Below are 21,517 nucleotides of genomic sequence, written 5' to 3'. Positions count from 1 at the left end.
TTCAGACAATGGGGATTCCCAGTCATAGACTTATTTGCAATAGCAGCCAGCTACAAATGCCCCTGCTTCTGCTCCCGAGCAGGTCAAGGCAAGAGATCGGAGAGAGATGCCTTTACCATAATCTGGAATGCTTCTCTTCTGTACACTTTTCCATCAACCCCTTACTCTCCAGGGTGATCAACAAGATTCGCACAGACTGAGTCACAGTGATTCTAACAGCACCCCATTGGCCGAGGCAACTGTGGTTTCCCTACCTGAGTCATCTAGGGATTGCTCACCCAATTCCCCTCCTGATCACACTCTATCTTCTGACCCAACATCAAGGCAAAACTCTCACCCCAATCTAAGTGCTGTCAGACTCACGGCATGGCTTCTTCATGGTTCCAAAATGAGAAACTTACCTATTCCAAGAGAGTGAAGCAGATCCTCTACAACAGTCATTGCTCCTCCACCAAATGGAGATTTCAAGAGTGGTGTGGTCAATGTCAGCTGCTACCAAATACTGTTCTGATACCTACTGTTATTGAAAACCTGATGGATCTTAGTGATACAGGCCTGTCTATCAGCTTCATTCATGTCCTCCTGCCTGTCGTCACCGTTTTCCATGAGATAGTGAATGGCCTCTTGTTCTTCGCACATCCCATTATAAAGCACTTCTGGGTGGGCTTGTGAAAGACATGTTCACAATTACGTCTGCCGGTGCCACCTTGGGACTTAAATGTAGTGCTCAGCACACTCACAAGACCACCTTTCAAGCCACTCACTACAGTCTCTCCACAACATCTGGCTATAAAAGAGGCCTTCATAGTAGCTATAACCTCTGCCAGAAGGGTGAGCAAAATTGCGGCCCTAGTGGCTCATTCACCATATACTGTTTTTACCAAGGACAAAACCATCCTTAGACCTCACCTAAAGTTCCTTCCTAAAGGTATATCAGACTTCCATATCCATGAGCACATTTATTTGCCCACTTATTTTTCCAAAACCCCACAGCTTTCCAAGGGAAACCATGCTACGTACCTTGGACGTTAGATACACCCTTGCATGCTACATAGATAGAGCCAAGGAAGTCAGGAAACCAGACAGACATTTTATTTCTATGCCCGGCCCCCGCAGGGGAACTGTTGTCTCTGCGCAGCATATCTCCAAGTGGATAGCTAATTGCATATACACCTCATACTGTCTTCACAGAAGGGAACCATCTTGGACTATTACAGCACATTCCACTCGTGCGATGGCCACATTAACTGCTTTTCTGCATAATGTACCGCTCACAGCTAACTATAGATCAGCGATGTAGGCCTCTCACCGCACTTTCACACAACACCAGCTCTGCAGCAGGGACCCATACCTATCACCACTTTATCGGGTGTGGTCCTTGCCTCTTCTCACATTCAACTCCAAGGCCCACTACCAAGAGTGGTGGGTACTGCTAATTAGTCACCTGAGTGGAGCACCCACAGGGACACCACTTGAAAGAGAAGTAGTAGTTAGTTACCCTGTGCAGTAACGATGGTTCTTCAAGATGCGTGTCCCTGTGGGTGCTCCACTACCCTCCCTTTCTCTCCGTTACTTGGAATCCATTAGAGGATTCCGACAGAAAAGGAACAGAGGGAGGATCATACCACATGCAAGCACAGCTACCGGACGAAAACCACGCGCGACGGCAGCTGCGCATGTGTGTTGTGGGAAGGCACTGCCAGGCAAAAATCTCCAATTGCTGGTACAAGGATGCACCAAGACCTGAGTGGAGCACCTACAGGGACACACCCCTCGAATAACCATTGTTACTGCACAGGGTGAGTGACTTCATCTTTTCACAGCAGATGCCCTGCTATCCGATCCTACTTGTTCAAAGCTGGAGGTTGTTAGCTTGAGTGTCTGAGTTAGAGGCATCTGCCATTCTGTTGCTCAAAGTGGGAGAGCCGAAGAGTAAATTTACGATATAACGATGAGTGATTGCAAACAAATTACACTGGAAGAATAAATTTTGTGTACTGCACAAGAAGACACAGCAGACACCTTGATTATTTACTCTGTTACTGGCTACTATTTAATGGGTTACTGAAATGGATCCCTGGGATCAAAGTGTGGATTTTTCTAGGGAAACAACCCCCCTCTCCCTCCAAATTAGTGTCCCGTCTGCTAGTAAATCCCAGTTGAAGCCACAGTGGGGAGAAGACCTGAGGAAGAGACAGATTTTGGTGCATTTTGCAGACTGGCTTCAATTTAGCATGTTTAATCTGGTTCAGAAAATCTATTTGCCCTGGAACTTTTCTCCAGAGACAAAGGAGAAAGAACATGTCCTCTGAATTTGAAGAAGCCAAACCTATTTGAGATGCAGGCTATTTTTTAAAAAACGTTAAAAAAGTTAACATTGCTTAACTACGTGGGTTGAGAGCTTTGGGTTTAATCATGGCTTGGTGATTTCAATGGGAGATTTGTGCCACACGTCAGTGAGAATGTGTTGGCGGGGAGGAATCTCAGGATGGAGATGGGTATTAGAGTTCTGAAGTCAAGACAAACTGATTCTGCAGATGGATGGAGTTTGTTATATGGGTTGAATCTCTCTGGTCCTGCACCTTTGGGACCTGACCGGTGCTGAACCAAAGAATTTGATGGACTCTGGGCAGTCACTATTGTCTGTCAGCATTACCAACACTTCCACTGCTTACTGGGCTCTTAGAAGATATTTAGGAATAAATTAGAGCTAGATAACAGCCCAGAACACTGAGAGCCAGGACTGGTGGCCGTATGCAAACTTTATGGCACTGAAGGCAACGTGGCCACACCGATAAGTGGCTATATAAAAATCATGCTGGACCATGGATGCTGCCGGACCAGAGTGTGCCAGACTAGAGAGGTTCAACCTGTAGTGACAGGGAAACCTCTTTGTACGCAAGTGCTGCTAGAAAAAACTTTTTAAAATCCCAACATTAAGTCTGCCCCTGCTACCAAAAAGTCCTTATATTTTCCAAATTTGTAGGGTGAAGTCTCATTGCCACCTTTAACATGGTCTGGAACTGATTGCTGCGAGATTAAAAAATAAAAATAGCTCCTTTGTTTTAAAATATTTGGTATTTTACCACATCTTTCACAAAATAGACATAAGCAAAGTAAAGGTCATTTATCTTTTACAGGAAGTGAAAAAATAGAGGAAATTGCTTTCTGTAACTCTTAACAATTTTTTCCTGGAAATCTTTTTAAAAATATTTTTATAATGTATTTTTTGGGCAGCTTGCCTAGTTTGGGGTCACATGAACTTCTTGTTTTCTCTTCCTCAAGAGTTGAGACATCTTCACTGCTGTGTTGGGAGCCAGCTTCTAACCTCCTGGACAACATCCTGTTTTCACAGGAAATGGCTGCCTCAGGGAAGACGTGCTTGTGCCCAGAAATGAGGGTTTCTGGAAGTAGTAAGAGGAGACCAGCTTTCTAGTAACAAAGCATGTAGCTTCCTGCTTTGCCTTCTGCATGTAAATGGGTCCAAGGGCTTAGGGTTGGCTGCTTGCTGTAGTTGGTTGTTAAATCCTATCAGTCTATGAAAAGGGTTTTGAGACCACTGCAATGAGCTAATCTGACCACCCCCAGCACTGGCCACTGAATTTAACCAACATGCAAATAGCCTCAAGTGTGAGAACAATTAACTCCCCTCCATCAAGGTAGAGGAGGGGCATCTTGCTGGGATAATGCCATCTCGAGCAGCTTCTCCATAGCTGTGTCTGCACTGTAGGGTTGCCAGATGGTTTAACTAAAAATACTGAACACTCCCCCCCCCCCCCCCAAAAAGGGGGGGGAATTCTGTTGAGGAAAAAACGTTGAGCAAAAAAAAAAAGACCCCGAATAGTTAAGCAAAAATAAATAAATAAACCCAGCATGGCCCCTTTAAGAAAGGCCTTTGAGGCTTTTTGCCGGTGGACATCTTGTTTCCCTTCTCCAAGCCAGAAGACAGCTCCCCTGTGAAACCAGGTAAGCGGGAGGAGAGAGGGGTCGGGGGGCTGGGCCCAGTTGCTGAGTGTGTGTAGGGTTGCCAGGTGTCCGGTATTGACCCGGACCGTTCAGTATTTTTGCCTCCTGGCAGGAAAAAAAAAATCAGAAAATACCAGACATTTTAGGTTACCGTATTTTCTGAAAATTTGTTACCAGACAGAAGGCAAAAATACCGGACGGTCTGGGTCAATACCGGACACCTGGCAACCCTACTGCACCGACTGTTTTCAGATCTTCTCCCATAGCTGGGCTAGCAGTGGATATAATGCAGGGGAGGAACATTAGTGCAGACCAGGGAAGGTGTTTTTATTGGGGCTCTCAACAATACAATGGAAATACCTGTGCCAAGGCTACCCTGGCACTCCCACTGGTAGAGCCGCACGGATGTTAGATCATTGCTGGAGAAATCTTGAAAGAAGACGACGTCTAAGGAACTGGGTGTTTGGGGCTGGTGAGGATGACGGTGTCATTGTGACGTGGACTAACGTTGGCTTATGTACAAGGACAGGCTGCTTTCTTTGCCAACTGACTCCCTTTCCTCCTGCATCAGGTATGTGTGATAGCTAAGTTCCTGGCTGTGCTCTCTGCTCCCAAGAGATGGTGTCCTGCTAGTATCGAGGTGTCCACCACCCTCCCGGGCGAAGCAGCACAGAGATGCTACAATGAGAGGATGGCTGCAGTGGCTGAGACCCAGATGTGATCACTTAGAAGACAGCCAGGTACAAAAGCAGCATTAAATGCAGCCCTCCCCCTTCAGGGAAAAGGAGCCACAGTTCAGGCTGGATCCTGAGCAATTTGGTGCATGTTACCACTCTTCACTTCTTCCTCTAAGGCAGCTTAACTGGTCAGGGTTAGCTAATCAATCCCAGGCTCCAGCTGACTGCAGCTGTCCTAAACAGTCCTCTCTGCTTAGCAAACAGGCTCCCTTGAGCCAGTGGATTGCAATTGCCGTGGGAGAGGAATCCCTTTGCTGTGCTGCCGTACAGCTGCTCAGCTGGTGCTTTCAAATCTTTAACCTGGGAGGGTGAAGAAGGGGAACTCCTCCAAAGCACCATTCTCTGGGGGTGTCAATGAGGTTTATGCTCCTAAATCCCTTAAGTGTTTTTGAAAATTGCTCCGGGGTTCAAGTGCATCCCTTTTCTTGCTTTTAGCTGAGACCAGCCCCACACAACTGGATAATTTAATTTCCATCCTGCGCTCCCTCCCCACTGCCGCTGGGTGTTTCTGTACCACATCCATTAGTTACACATCTAGTGTTAAACTTCCTGCAGATCCCCTGGTCTTCTTCAACGAGTGCTGCTTCCCAGCATGCTTGCTGCTTTTCCCAACAGACAGGCTGGAATCTGAAAGGTAGGTGAGCTCTGTCTTGTCTGTCACTACACCCTTAAAAAGGGATGCTGGGAGCCAAAGGGTATGCATCTTGTCTGTGTGTTTCTACACAATTTTATGCTGCTGCACAGACCTAAAAGGAGACAAATGAATAGAATGAATGGACCCCTCCCCTTGACTCTCCAAAGCTCTGTGTAATGACTCTGCAGGGCTGAGGGTAATTAGTAGGGAAATCATATTAGTAAATTAAGCAGATCTGCTTAGTATAAAGCTGTCATTTTTGCCCCAGGAACTCTGCTATCCAGTCCCCCTCTCAAGGTTTGACATGCTCAAGCGGGTTCTGTGTTGGAAGCACTCAGTCTGCGTTAGAAAGAAACTTGGTTTGTGTGTGTTATATGCTGAGTTTCTCCATGTGTTAGCTGCCAGATCACGCCCTCTGCTATGCACATAAAACTCCCATTGACTGCTATGGACGTTTTTGCCTCAAACGCCACCTCGAGGGCAGAATTTGGCCCTTTACTTCCAATGCATATTGCCACTGCAAACAAGCTGGCTCTCTCCTACGGCAGTGCTGCTTAAGTCCAGATTCTTCTCAAGACATTACTATTTTCAGATGGGTGAGTTAGTCCAGGCCATTTGCATAAATCCTTTTGAGTGAACAGGTAAAGTGGCATAGGTCAGGGACTGGTTAGCTGCGTAAGCCATAGATTGTAATTTGTGAAAAGGGTTGCAACAGGCAAAAGTGGGACAGAACCACTCCCTGAATAATCAGGCAAGGTGACAGATGTTGTTGGAAATCACACTGCTGGAGCCTGGCATCTGATCTGCACTATTTGCCATAAAAGGAGGGGCTCCCACTCGGAGATAAGTTTATGACACGCAGTTAGGAACAGAAGGTCCAGGGCCTGCCATGTAAATAACACACAGGATGTGTTTTAAGTTCTCAGCCCAGCAGGTCCGGTTGCATGGCAGAAAGTGAAATATTCCCATTCAAAAGCTTCAGAGGGGTAGCCAAGTGAGTCTGTAACAGGAAAGACTTAAAAGACGACAAATAGTCTAGTAGCACCTTAAAGACTAAAGAGTTACAAGAGGCTGATAAGAACCATTATTTTGCACTTGGAAAGGAAGATGAGCAACACCAGATTCTGAACAGATATAAAGAACCATTAGCACCTTCATTGGTTGGTTGATAGATAATGTGCGAGCCATCCGATATCCTGGTTCATACAATTTGCTTGAGAATTAAACTTGTGAATGAAGTTAAGTTCCAACCCTTCTTTGTGAATTTGGCTTGTGGAATTGGTCTGAAACAAAACAGAGATCCATTAATGAGTGTCCAGATAGGTTAAAGTGTTCTCCAACAGGTTTGTGTGTGATGCCTTTTCGGGTATCTGATTTGTGTCCATTAATTCTTTCCTGAAGAGATTGTCCAGTTTGGCCGATATACATGGCAGTGGGGGCATTGCTGGCATTTGATGGCATTGATCACATTGGTGGATGTGCAGTTAAATGAGCCTTTGATTTGGTGGCTGATGTCATTGGGTCCAGTGATAAAATTGCTGGTATAGATGTGTGAGCAGAGTTGGCACTGGGCTGATTGCAGGGGTGGGTTCCTGAATGATTATGATGGTGTGTTGCATGGTTACTGGAAAGAATTTGTTTGAGGATAGGGGGTTGTCTGTAAGTGAGAAATGACCTTTCCTCCCAAGGCCTCAGAGTGAGGGGTCATTTTCTAGGATAGGTTGTAGATTGTTAATAATGCATTAGAGGGGTTTAAGTTGAGGACTGTAGGTGATAAGTGGAATTCTGTTGTTTTCTCTTCTGGGCCTGTCTTGAAATAGTTCATGTCTGGGTACTTTTTTGGCTTTGTCAATCTATTTTTTCACTTCACGGGGTGGGTATTTCAGTTTTAAGAATGCTATATATAGATCCTGTAGGTGTTTGTGTCTGTCTGTGGGATTGGAGCAAATATGATTGTATCTTAGGTCTTGGTTGTATGCAATAGATTGGGAAATGTCTGGGATGGAAGCTAGAGGCATGAAGGCAAGTGTAGTGGTCAGTAGGTTTCCGGTATAGGGTGGTGGAAATTTGTCCATCATTTAATAGCACTGTAGTGTCAAGGAAGTTGATCTGGACTTCCAACACTCTGGTCAGCTGAAGAAGTGGGTTGTGCCCACGAAAGCTAACCCTAACCCTAACCCTACCATCTACATGTTTTGTTAGTCTTTAAGGTGCTACTAGATTATTGTTTGTTTAAGGTATTCCCATTTATGCAGGTGAGGAGGGTGTTAGCCTCAAACACAGCGCAGATCTGAACAATGGGCTATATGCCGTATCTGTAGGGAAGGCGGATCCCCTCCAAAAGGCCTGGGCTTGGTTTAAGTTTTAGCTTTCTTCCAAAGAAAAAAGGAGCTGCCTGGCAGCAATGTACTGTTTTCACTGTTTTTCCAGAACCCCTGCAAGCCAGACAAGTCTTTCCCCAACCCAGCTATCTACTTTTAGAAATCTGAATCTTTAGCACATCTAATATGTAAATATCTTGAGAGGTCGGCTACAACAGTGCCATGTAAACACTGTTCTCGTTCAGGTGTCACTGTAAACAAGGAGAGGGCAACATTATCTTCTGCGAAAGTTAACAAACTTGTTTGAGCAATTGGCTGAAGAAGTAGAACTCCTCAGTGGACTTGTAGCCACTAAACCTTTTACATTGTTTTATTTTTATAGACAATTCCATAGTTGTAAGTTCAGCTTTCATGATGAACAGCTTGCACTACAGTACTTGTATTAGGTGAACTGAAACATTCTATTTTAGTTTTTTTGCTGTGCAAATATTTAATAAAAAAAATTGAGCACTGTACACTTTGTATTGTTTTGTAAGTGAAATCAATTTATTTGAAAATATAGAAAAATCCAAATATTTATTAAACAATAGAATATCAATTGAGATTTAACAGTGTGATTAAAGCGGAGGTTAATTACCATTCCTTTTTTAAATGGCTTGAGAGACCTAAACCCCACGAAGTCCCACACACCAGCATGGAAAGTCAGCATTCTGCAAGACTCTCCAGTCTGCTGCATTGCCATGAATCAGAGCATTTCTAGCTCTGCAAGTGGAGTTGTTAATCTTTGGAATGTAAAACATTACAGTCTGCCACCAAAGGGAGGCTACAAATGTCATTTAACCATTATTCACCATTACTGTACATTGCTGGTTGAACTACCCAGCTACTGTGTCTAGCTCTTGCAGCAGATGATTTTGTTCACTGGCAACATGGCTGCACGTCTGGATGATGGGAATACCTGATCAGTGCTCTTTTGCTTATTCTTGTGAGGTGCTTGTTACCGTCCTCAAAAAGTAAGTGTATGCATGGAGGTGAGTGGCAGTCTGAAGAATAAAGTGACATTTTCACTGCTACCAGCTACATGGTGTTAGATTCCTGCAGCGCTGCTAGTAGGATTTAGTGGGTCTTTGTATAAAGCATGGTCCAGCAGCTGCAAAGGCAGTTGAGTTTAATGAGGTAATAAATGCCTTTGATTAATGACTCTCCTTATGTCTTACAATGTCATCTGCCCTTACAAAGAGAGGAATAAGGTCAAGTCAAATGGAAAACATGCCCACCAACTTCCCCTGCTCCCTGTGCTAACCTCTCTGGAGATTTCTGTTGAGGGTGGTAGTTGGCAAGTTGACTTCTGTGGAGATATTTGAAAGGTCCCACGGTTTGGACAACAGTCAAGAGACATGGTCATGCTCCCCTCTGCCACTTCTGTAACTCAAGAGATTTGTAGACTAGATTGTGCCACCTTCTTCCTTTACAAAGGCTGTGCGGACAGCAACCATCTCCCAACACCCTTTGAAATAGGTTCAATAGGGAGAAGTGGCTTGCTAGCTGAGAGTGGTACCTTCCCCAGCTACAGTACAGCAAACAGGATTTGGCAAAGGCAGTGCCCATTGTCACAGTCGGGCCTGACACCACACCTGGAGTGTAGATGTGGGACTGAATTGTAAGTGATTGTAGTGCCTTTGAAAACACGCAAGAGAGACTGGCTAGTCTTGGGGTAGGAGAGGGGTCTGTAATAACTTGTATTAATCGTGCCGTGATCATTGTTCCCTCTAATCTGCAGGGCAGCACAGTTTCACAGGTGATTCATCAGCCTGCCTAGTCACTCAGCTCCATGTACAGAGCCCTGAACCTCTGACTGTGCGGGGCTGATGAATCACCTGTGATGCCGTGTGGCTTAGGGAGAACTTTGGCTATGACTCTTCTGTTTTAGGGGAGCTGCTTACTGCATTTTCTCTACCACAGTTAGAGGCTCCCAGAGCCCTGCCTGTTACTGAGCTGTTACCGAGAGGTGTAACTGGGATCCAAACGCTCTGATTCAACAAAGGCAGAATTCAGTCTTATTAGCTAGTGTTGGGGGAAGGCCTCTGCTCACAATTGACACCATCACCAATGGCGAATCCACACCTCCTCGCTCAGCTCAGACTCTGTGGGGAGGGGAGAAGGATGGAGCAGTTCAGCCTGACCTTTCTCTAGCTGGGAAAGTTTAAATCCCCCTGGGAGACCAGGGATATAAAATCCATGTAAATGCTTAAACAGGTGTGGCTGTGGTTAGGGTTGCCAGATGCTTTCAACAAAAATACCGGACACACTTGACATTACATCACAATCTACATTCCATCTTATTTAGAAAATACCGGACATTTCTATTTTCTCAATTTGTTTCCCAAACAGAAAGCTCAAATAGAGTTCAAAACCGGACACCTGGCAACCCTACCAGTGGTGTGGTATGGCGGCAGGCAGGGCTACTTGGGCCAGGCTGGGCCCACCACGCTGCCTCAGGTGGGGGGCTGCTTGAGCCAGGCAGGGCCTACCATGGGTGGGTGGGGGCTGTTCTGACCAGGCCTGCTGCGCGGTGTTGCAAGTGGGGGCTGCTCCAGCCCAGCTGGGCCTCTAGTTAACCACTGGTCTCACTCCTGGAGACACATTACCCAGGGCTGGTTTGTGATGTATGCAGGCACCACCACTCAAGACAAAGGTTTCTGTCCTTTAGTTCTTAGAATGAATTCTCTACTCCAACAACTCCCATTTACCTCAGGGTGCCCTGTGCTGTAGAGATCAACGCTTGGACCAAAGGAGTAGTCGATGCAGTTGTAATCCCTGCGATCTCTACGCTCCTGTGTGCACCCCCACTCCACATACCATCCCAGTGACTGTGCTGAAATGCCAGATTCTGGCTCGAAGCGTGTCATCTCTGCTGTTCCCAGTAGCTGGGTTTCACTGCTCAGTGTTGGTAACAGTGGGAGGAGTTCTGCTCCACACCCTGCAGCCAGACCAGCCTTCTCTACGTGCACTTTCTGCAGGGAGCATTTGTGTCTATTTAGTGCCTTATGCATTTAACCTACACAAGACTGAACAGCACGCAGAGCTCTTTGACTACTAGCCACAGCTCTTTGCCTTTTGGCTCTTGCATGCTCTAAGGCTGTGTCAATAATACATTTTGCTATTGAATATTTTATTGATGATTTGACTTTTGCTGTTGCAATTCCCATTTCAAGGCAGCCTGATTGTTCCTAATTAAAATTTTATGCCCTGGGAAAAATCTTGTGTGCTACCGTGTAGATGATGCTGTCCTTTTCTAGGCCATGACAGAGCACCAAGAAGGAATTACCCTGTGCTATGTGATTTAAAACTGTATTTTAAGTAAAGTTCACTGTGTGTAATGGGGATTGAGGGGGAACTGAAGAAGGCTGCTTGTGTGGTTAAGGTGTTGCACTGGGTGTATGTGCTGGCATGGGTTCTGTTCCTTGCTCTGAGAGATGTGCTTTGGCTACAGGCAAGCAGATGGGTGTGACTGTGTTCTCCAGCTGGGGAAACTCCCTCTCCACTCCCCCAGGAAGCATTAATGGATTTGTAGCTGTGATGCATTCAGGTACTATATGGATATGCTCTGCTGAAAAGTCTAAGTAAAATTGGCAAGCTAGACCATTTTAATCCTTGTGAGGGAGGATCTGTCCATGCCCCTAACCAGCCTCACACTCACTTCTATTTTGTGTGTTCAGATTAATCTCTTCAGTGAAAGGCAAGAGGTCTATTAATAGACAGGGCTGAGCTCCAAGGATCACTACTTTGGTAATGTGTAAAGAGTAAGTGAAATAAACTGATCACAGCAGATGTATTTGTAAAGTGGGGGCGGGGGAGAAGAGGATTTTAAAAACCTCAAAGGCCAAACATTCAGTAGCTCAGGAAACAAGCATGTCATCACTGGTTGCACATGATCAAATCTGTCAGCAGTTACAAGTGAAATGAGTTTGCCAGTCCCTGCATATGAATGCTCTTTGCTGGCAGTTTAGAGGTAAGACAAGCAGCAGCTGTCCAGTGCTGTTTAAGGGCAAGATACAAGGATTTAATCCTGCCCCTGGTATACCAAGGTAAAAATCAGTGCTATCTGTCTTCTTGTTGACAAAATCCAACCCTTCCCATCCCTCATTCATTCTAGAAAGCAGGTGGCAGAATGGCCTTTTCCCATTAGCTGGAAAGCAAGATGTTACTGACAGACAGGACTCGTGCAGCTGGGCCCAATAATGGGGAGCATGGCTCTCTTAAGTGCAGTCTGACAACTTCTAGAAAGACTGGACAGTGTCAGCAGGCAGCCCGTGGCAGCACTGAATGTAGCCCTTGATGCAGTTGCAGTCCCTCTTGCACCCAGCATAAGGGCCTGCTCCTTCAAATGTTCCAGGTAGAGAGAGAAATGAACAGCTAAACACAACGTTCCCTCTTGCCCTGAACAAATACAAACAAGATGTTTGCATGGAAAAGAGTGATTATGCATCACACTAATTTCAGGGTGGCTGGTGGGTTATTTGAAGGCTAAAGAGTAGCAGGAGAGCATGAAGAGAAATCCCTTGTATTTAAAATGCAGGAAAAAAAAAGCCGGTCACATGTGGGCTACATCTACACTGCAAGGTTTTTGTGCAAAAACCTGTGGAGTGTCCGTCCATCCATTGATTTGCCCAAGTAAATCAGCAGTAAAATGGCAGAAGAGAGGGCTTTTGCCAGTGTAGGTAATCCTCCTATGAGGCATAACTCCCTTTTGTGCTACAGCTATTGCGCAAAAAGACAAGTGTGGACACTCCAGAGGGGTTTCTTGTGCAAAAACCCCTATGGGAAAAAGCACAGGTGCTCAATGGCCATTCTGTGAATGGCCATCAGAGCTTTCTTGTGCAAGAGCATCCATGCAGTGTGGAAGCGCTCTTGTGCAAAAGCACATCACTTTTGCGGTGAGATTTGGGGTGTGGACGTGCTTTTGCGCAAGAAGCCTTTTGTGCAAGAAGCCTGCAGTGTAGACATAGCCTTGCTGTATTATGGTGCTGGTCCAACCCAACTTGTATCCCCTTTGGAAAGGATAGAAGTGATACCCCTAGGCTGTTTACTAAGGACAGCATCACACTTAACTTCTTAGCCATACATGGGAAGCCAGAGCCCAAGATCTCTAATGGCCGGTATACTAAGGGAGTTCCGGGGAGGGGGGTGCAGCATTCCCAGTGAGCTGAACACTTGGGCAGACACCCAGGAGAGATTCAAATGCCACCCTGCTGATTAGCAGAGTCCCCACAGCATGGCTGTGTCTAGACTGGCATGATTTTCTGGAAATGCTTTTAACGGAAAAGTTTTCCGTTAAAAGCATTTTCAGAACAGAGCATCTAGATTGGCACGGGCGCTTTTCCACAAAAGCACTTTTTGTGGAAGAGTGTCCGTGCCAATCAAGACTCGCTTTTCCAGAAAAAAGCCACAATCGCCATTTTCACAATCGGGGCTTCTTTGCGGAAAACAAATCCGAGCTGTCTACACTGGCCCTTTTGCGCAAAAGGACTTTTGCCTGACTGGGAGGAGCATAGTATTTCCGCAAGAACACTGACAATCTTACATGAGAGCGTCAGTGCTTTTGCGGAAATTCAAGCGGCCAGTGTAGACAGCTGGCAAGTTTCTATGGAAAAGCAGCTGATTTTCCTGAAAAACTGGCCAGTCTAGACACAGCCCAGGTGTTTCTACTGGTAGTGCACATGAACAGAAAAAGTTAGAGGGAACATAGTTGTAGTGCATGATATGAGTGTAGCATGTGCAACTCTCAGCTATAAGCCTCATCACCCATGGCCTCAAGATGACTAACGTGATCAGCTGAATTAGAAGTGACAACAATATTCTAACGAATCAGATGTTCGCTGGGCTGCACAAAGGGAAAAAAGGCAATTCATAAGAGGAAATGGACACTCAAACACAATGCCTGCAGCTTACTGGCTTCACAAATGGAAGGAAAGGTAACATCCCCCACTACCTTTGAAGCCCTCATCCAAGGCAAAGTTGCTATTGATGGGGGCTCTGTAGATCCTCCTCATGGAAGCAGCTCTCTCCCCTCTGCTCCTAGGAGTCAGTATATCCCCGGCACTGAGCTATTACGGGAAGCCATAAAGTAGTAGACTTCATTCACAACGGCTTTCCTTGGGCTGGTGGGTTGTCTGAACAGCAAACAACTTTGACCCATGCACGGACCTTGTGAACAATGCATTCTCATACTTACTCTATATTGAGCTATTGCTTGCTAGCTGAAGTTTCTTCTGCACCAGCTCCTACAGAGCAAGTTTTACTAGAAAGTAAAACAATCTGGTCTGGTACAAGGCAATAGGCATCTTCTGATGCATTAGGAAGGGACAGAATGATGATGAATGCAGCATAGTCCAGCAAGGACTCCTGTCTGCTTCAGTTATTTTATAATCTAGGTTGCTTTTGCAGCTTCCTCAGTTGTCATTAATGGAGGGAACTCCCCAGATCCTGCAACCATGTACTCCAATCCACATTTAAAAGTCAGATCCCTCAGCTGTTTCTTCCTATTGGGTAACTCAGGGCTTTTCCATCTCCAATTTCCCAGGGAGGAAGGACTCTGTATCCCTAACAGAACCCAAGCACCCTTCCCCATCTGCCCATTGCACCCCAACAGCCAATAGTACACCTGCTAATCTTCCTGGACAAAGAGAAATAGGTGGGAATTTTTGGCATAGTTGCTGCTGGATTGCTCAGGAGTGCCTCCCTCTGGCTGAGTCTAATTCTCTCCTCCTCCCTCCCACCCGGAGCCTCAGTAAGCTGCTGTGCTGGGACCCCAAGCATCTGTATGGTCTCCTCTCTGGAATAGCCATGCACCCTCAGCCTGTATTTTGTATTTAAAAAACAACTTAGATCCTCGCAGGCAGATTCTGTATTGGCAGAGCAGCCGCGTCATTTTCTAAAAGCCAAAACGACCCTGTCAGCTGATGCCAGTAGCATCCATTTGCCAACTGGTGGTTTCAGTCCATTGCCTGACTCCCAGCTATACCAAGAAGTCTATTGCAAATACCGTCAGCTCGCACTGCAATGAAACTAAATTCACAGACTTCCAGGGCCTGCCTTAGACAGCAAGTGCCATATTCAGACAAGCCGTCAGAAAGGGCCCAATCCTTCACATCAGTCCAGGGCTACTCTGATTTTTCAAGCCTAGCAGGCCACACGGGAGGAACTATATTGGATTTACTCTACTCACCACAGTGGTGGCATTTGCTTTTTTTAAAGACCATACAAATGGATACGTCCTAACTGGCCAATGGTCCACCTAAACCAGCTTCTCCACCGTGAAGTGGGTGACTAAGATTCCCATAATGCACCTACACACTACATCAGTACAGAAAGCTGCCGGGTGGAAATAATCACAGCCACAGGCGGAATTTTAGTCATCTTGTGTCAAGTACATGATTCTTCTTCAAAGGTCAGTGAACCTGCACGCCAGGCATTGCACTGGAAATAACAAGTGCCACCATCACTAGATGCAAGCAGTTGTTTTCAGCAACTCTCCACGCAATACTGGCAGCCAGAATGGGGGAAAACAGGCTTAAAATGGTAGATCATGGAGGAAGAGGTGCGACTAGAAGGAAAACATGTAAGAAACAGGATGCAAAGAACACAAAGTGAGGGAATCGTAATTACATCCCTTTACTCCTTTCCCCTTCCTACATTATGCGAATGTGTGATGGGGTTGTCTTTTTAGTGTAATAGCCAGTCATGTTACTCTGTCCACTTCCCCCAACGAAATTAAGATCGGAAATGTGCAGTTCCTTGTCTTACATGTCCACTAATGTAGCACAAGTTACCAAAACCATACATACACGTCCAAGCACTTCTAAAAATCAGCTGGCTACCTTTTTCCTCGGCTCTTATGTCAAGCAGCCTGCTTGTTAGGCTAAAGCACTTAACTGAGATTCAGAGGGGATAGACAAGTTAGTCTAACAGGAAAAACTAAAAAAACAAATAAATAGGCTACGTCTAGACTGGCCCCTTCTCCAGAAGATGCATGCGAAGCAGGCAAGTCAGAATAGGGAAATCCGCAGGGGATTTAAATATCCCCCGTGGGATTTAAATAAACATGGCCACCGCTTTTTTTCCAGCTTGGGGAAAAGCCGGAAAAGAGCGTCTAGACTGACGCGATCCTCCGGAATAAAGCCCTTTTCCGGAGGAGCTCTTATTCCTATTTGCAAGTAGGAATAAGAATCCTCCGGAAAAGGGCTTTATTCTGGAGGATCGCGCCAGTCTAGACGCTCTTTTCCGGCTTTTCCCCAATCCGGAAAAAAGCGGCGGCCATGTTTATTTAAATCCCGCGGGGGATATTTAAATCCCCCGCGGATTTCCTATTCTGACTTGCCTGCTTTGAATGTCTCTTCCGGAGAATGGGCCAGTCTAGACGTAGCCATAGTCTAGTAGCATTTTAAGTGCTACTAGACTATTTAAGTTTTTAAACTGAGATTAATGAGCTCTTATAAACAAGGCTTTCTGGTTATTCTTAGATGAAAAACAGCAAAAACACACATACTTTCTATGACTGTTTCATGCAAACTGCGGTTATGAAGCTGCGATTTAATTTCCAGCCCTGGTTTGGCCCACTATGGTCATCCATATGTTCTTGAAAGAATTAAGTAGCTTCTAGAGAAGTGCATTTCCTCAGGAGTCAGCACGTTATATAATGCAAAATGTTAAAGCCTAAACGAAAATGCACCTGCTGGCCCTACAGCATCTTCGAGTGATTTACAAATGCTCCGTTTATTGCTCCTGGGTGTACAAACCAGAGAATGGGTTATTTGTTTTAGCCACAGATTGAAGATCACTTGATTAATAAAAACCAGAGTGAAGGGAGAAAGTACATAGTCATAATTTTCTTTCTTATGAGGGAAGTAGATAATCCCCTATTGCAGTCAACAAAAAAAATAGATTGTCTTGATTTAAGATTTTTACAGTGGTTCTTGTTCTACACTGGAAGTGTCTGGGAGATTTTCTTAGTGGTTTATGGATGAGCAACTTTCTCTCCCAATGGAATCTTCTACCAGATGATTTTTTTAAAAGTATTATATAAGCTCATACTTGCACTTATGTAAAAGTAACACCGACTCCCTTTTAACAATTTATGATATTCTTTTATTCTGACCATACTAGCTTCTCTTTTCATAGAGATTCAGATCTACATGCACCTAATACATACACCCATGTAATTTGCAAGTAGCCTGTGTATTACAAACAAGGTGCTTGCATTTCCTAGCACAGATAGGTGAACTATCAATTACTTCCTTTGCAAAGCTTTGAAAGTAAAAGCAAAATAAGTATATTTAAACAGAAATTTTCTTCACAATTTTTAACAGGCTCCATTTCAACATCCTCCACTACTAAAAGACACTCACTTCCTTTGACTGCACAACTCATTGCACCAGTTTTCATGAACAGCTTTTAAGCCCTTGCTTTAATTTAGCCCTGAACATTCTTGCTGTAAATGTGAAGTCCAGATTACAGTATCTGTTACTTAATTGCTAATTTTTTTATATAATATCTAACCCCCCACTCTCCATGCAAACACACACCATTTAACTGGGGATGTATTTTGCTCAGCAGAGGTAAATGTGTCTGAGTGACAACCCATCGACATCCAAAGGGTTCTTATGCTTCAAAGCAGAGAGGTGCTTCTCACAGCTAGTGGAAAAAGGACAGTAAGGTGAACATTTGAGCTAGTTCTAGTGCTGAGAAACTCCTCTCTAGACACCGCACTTTTTCAGCACAGCTAGTATGCTCCACTTTCCTATTCAAGCCAATGGACAGTCCACTGCTGCTGAGGCAGTGAGAGACAAAAACCTCAGAAGCTTTAATATGGTGGCAGAAAGGAAGTGATTTACATTTTCGATTGTTTGGGCCTGCCTATCATGCCTCAAAGCTGGATCTGCTTAAGCTTTCATCATCCCACAGCCATGAATGTAATAATGAATGCATACAACAATTGTGTAGTATTTATTGAGAAACTTTAGGTGACACTAATGGGCTAGTCTGAGCACATCTGCCACAGAAGCACAATTCTCTCTCTCACCTCTTAATGGAGCTGCACAGTATGTTATACAGGTAGGAAGGGGGTTTCAAAATACTGTAAATTTGGGGGAAACTAGGAATTCTCAATTATGGTATTTTCACACTTTGCATCACAGGAAGAAATCCAACTACCAACTACGTGGAATTTGAAATGAACATGTCTGCAAACATGGCCTCGCAACCAGCAAGTAGCAGCCCTGTGAGTCCACATTTTGACACTATAAAGACTTCTCATGACCAGTCCAGGGGTCTCATTTTCAGCACAATGCATATTATAGACTAAATACACACATGAAATAAGGTAGCATCCCACTGTATAGCTGTAAGTTCCAAAAGCAGACTAAGTGGAGGCTTGTGTACCACAGCCAAGTTTTGTGATCGTTTGAAGTGACAGTCACAATGAAAGGTACAAAAGCATAAGGCTTTACCCTCATCATTTCCAACTGCTGGTCAGTGTGCTCCTCCAGCACAGCTTTGTGAACAGAAACAGTTGTGTAGCCAAGTCACTGACTGGTGGTGGGAAATATAAATAGTAATCAAGAGTCAATGGCCTCAGAAACTGATCCTCAGAAACTGACATCCTCTGTTTGGCCACAGACTTGTTACATCGCATGTCTACAATACAAGAGTCCACTGCTCCATCCTTCCAGGGCAGCTAAGAGGCTGGTCACTTGGAGAAGATAGTTAACTGACTAGGCTAGGCTATAGAGAATTCTCAGCCTCTCTACTGAGCAAGCCAACTTTGTGGATGAGGGCTATGAGCCTTTGCAGATGCTTGAAGGTGTATGTGGGGGCGGAGGAACCACACACACCCTGACCCCATTTTAACATTACAAGACACCCAGGCAGCTATTGCACAGATGCAGTAACTAGCAGCTGCCAAGACTGCTCTCTTCTCTTCCAGGTTATTTGGGCTAAGAGGACACAGCTGTGTTTCTGACCAGCCAGCTGGACTTAGTTATCCTGATCATAGGACAGCGGAGACTGACTTCCTCTCAGGAGAGCAAAAATACCCATTTCAGGATGTGGAGGGAAAATGCTTAGCAAGAGTATGCTGCTCAGGAAGGTACAGACTTAGTTTCTCTTTTAAAGCAGTTTCTTGCTTTACCTAATTTGTAGCAGTATGAGGAAGACCTGACTGTGTTATTAACTATACACAAAGCTGAGCCTCTCTGGGATGAATTTCCTATGGGGTCTGGTTAGAATGAGATTGAGAACATCAAATCATTTCCCAGAGACGAATAAATAGCTATTAGAAAACAGTATCTGGTCACTACCATCCTGGCTTGCATTCATGAAATCATCTAGAGGTAAAACAGCCCCACCACACCCTACGAGCAAACTCTGCAGATAGTGAGTTTCCATAATGGAGCAAAACTGAAAGAACTTTATACAAAAAGTAATTTGCTTGGTCACTTCCGCTATCCTCTTCACTGCTGCTGTTTAATGCAACCACAAATATCTGAAGCTTCCCTTTCATCCCAGCTTCCCTTTCCACTTGGTGCAAGCAATGAAGTTCTGATTCTACATTTGTGACATCACATTCTGTTGCTAGAGAAGTGAATAGAATCGCTTGTGTATATCAGTGAGACTTCACTGCAGGATCAAGTCAGGAGAGAAAACTGGCTTGGAAAGGAGCAGAGCCCTCATTTAAGCCAGTGAGCTGCAAGAAGCTGCAAAGGCAGAAGGAAAAAAAATAAATCCTGGAAGGTAAAACTGGTTTATGCTTTACTTTTAAACAGATTAAAGAGTCTTTAAAGTGACTCACTTGGGCAATACTAGGTATAGTTTATTCTGTCAGCACACCCTTGGCAGCAGAAGCTCAATTAGTCATTGACTAGGTACCAAGATGTTACTGACTGGCTGAAAAGTTTCTCCAGCTAGTGTGATTTAAACAAAACTCCAAATTACTTGCTTTTTGGAAGGGATGGGTGAAGAGAAGGGAAGGCAGGTCTCTTTCAGAGACATGCTATTGCATTTTCAGTTCTCAGGAAGATTTTATGGGCGTTTCCTATCACTGCAGCCCTAGCTCAGGTCATGATATATACAGTTCACTGGGTCCTTATTGCTTAATGGCCTAGAAACAAAGTCTTTCAGTGTTTTGCCACTGAGAGGCTGCTAATTTTTTTTTAAAAAAGAAGTATAGACACAGAGCATCTAGAATGCACATGAATCAATGGAAACTCATTAAACTTAATACAATTGACTTATTTTAGAAAAGATACTATGCTCTCTCTCAGCTTGAGTTTTCAGGGAAAGAAACAAGTTGTAAGCAAACTCTAATGATTTAACTAACTCAAGTCCATGAATTTGTCAGGTGCTGCTCCTGGGATGCAAACATCTCTCTCCTACCATGTTGATGGAAGCTAGGTGCAGTCCCCAGTATCCAGCATTGCCTCTTCATGGGGCAGGATGGAGTACATATAGTGATGTCCGAAAAGCAGGTTAGCCGCTGTCACACGCACAGTGGAGTCTTTAACAGCACAATGTGCGTTAGTCAGTGGCTCACCTGCTTCTGGAGGATTAACCCAATGCAGACAGATGCATGCTTTCAGGAAGTCAGCAACAACCCCTCCCACCACACCGACCTGAAATACACAAAGAAATAAGATCAACAGTCAGGAAGAAACAAGCTACCATTATGCATTGAGACCTGGGTACTCTATGTATGACCTTCCCCATCCTAGTCCTTAGAAAGCTTGCTTGCGGTGGTTGGGTAGCTCACAACTTACAATAAGGCTAGTGGCTTGTTTGATTAATTTCCTGTAGAGTGTGTCAGTAACAGCTCACAGTTCCCTGTCCCATTAACTCTGAACTGGTTCCTTTCCCCCTAGTTATTTAACACACAACTTCTGCTCAAAGCTTCAGCGCCAATCATTCTATATGTTCCAAATGGGTATCAAGCCAAGGTCCCTGCCCCCAGAGACTTTACAATCCAAGACAATTTTTAAAATGTAAAACAGCCTACTATGTAAAGTCATGGCCCATCAAGTCCATAGTCTATCCAGACCCGTATTGGGTTAAGAGAGGCCACTACAAGTCTTCTGAGGAAGACACAAGAAGCCCTGCTGTCACAGCAAAATCCAGCTTAAGCACCCTCCCTTGTCTGAATTGAAAACTTTCCTCTGCCAGCCTTATTTTAACCTTTAAAAAAAAAGCCACCGAGAGGAGCGTTTGCTCACTGTCAGGCTTCACTAGATTCTGCACTTTTCTTTGCGAGTGGCATTGTAATTGATTTGGGGAGGGGGGGGTAGAAAGGGGTGTAGGGTGCCGCTTATTTCAGCGGCAGCGACACGGGCGCTTCTGCGCTTGACAGCAGCTTTCGCCAGGAACATTCCCACTGAAAAACGGAGCGCGCATCCCCCGGGTTCGCACGGCGCCGCCTGCGCTGCCTCTGCCCGGGGAACCCACATTCGGGGGCGGGGGGCGCAGAAGGCGCTGCCCGTGTTTTAGGGGGCGAGGGTGCAGGGCTGGAAGCAGGCAGGAGAGAGCTGGCCCTGGGGACCAGCCCCTGCCCAGGGGAAGGGCAGGAGGAGAGCGCTGGGCTGGCCAGGTGCAGTGTAGCGCTTCGCCCCCTTCCCCGGCAGTGCACGTCCCCCCGCGGCGGGGGGGGGGGAGCCAGAAGTTACCCCATTTGGTGAGGGGCGCACCCCAGCCTGGCCCCCTCGCTCACCTCAACTTCGGAGGCGCCGGCGGCTCCCGTCGCTGCACCGCCAGCGGCAGCCGCCTGCAACTTCTCTCCCTCGCTGGCCCGGCCCTGCCCATGCCGTGCAACCTGC

At 45.4% G+C, this 21,517-nt stretch overlaps 1 protein-coding gene and 1 long non-coding RNA gene across 2 annotated transcripts in view; one reads left to right on the top strand and one right to left on the bottom strand.

Annotated features, from left to right (window-relative positions):
• The window catches only part of LOC142829255 (uncharacterized), a 27,487-nt gene extending 5,970 nt beyond the window's left edge, over window positions 1-21,517 (bottom strand). Inside the window, exon 1 of the long non-coding RNA XR_016349712.1 lies at window positions 21,412-21,517. This is a non-coding gene — a long non-coding RNA (uncharacterized LOC142829255). The remainder of the gene's footprint in view (window positions 1-21,411) is intronic.
• Window positions 17,251-21,517, top strand: part of PHRF1 (PHD and ring finger domains 1) — a 70,779-nt gene continuing 66,512 nt past the window's right edge. Inside the window, exon 1 of the mRNA XM_075928261.2 lies at window positions 17,251-19,448. The gene's annotated coding sequence lies outside the window, so the exon portion shown is untranslated. The remainder of the gene's footprint in view (window positions 19,449-21,517) is intronic.

This window comes from Pelodiscus sinensis, chromosome 5 (genome assembly GCF_052426305.1).
Source record: "Pelodiscus sinensis isolate ZL-2025 chromosome 5, ASM5242630v1, whole genome shotgun sequence".
In the NCBI taxonomy this organism is placed as follows: domain Eukaryota; kingdom Metazoa; phylum Chordata; order Testudines; family Trionychidae; genus Pelodiscus; species Pelodiscus sinensis.
The sequence above is the reverse complement of the archived record's forward strand: the minus strand, read 5'-3'. Positions and strand labels throughout refer to the sequence as shown.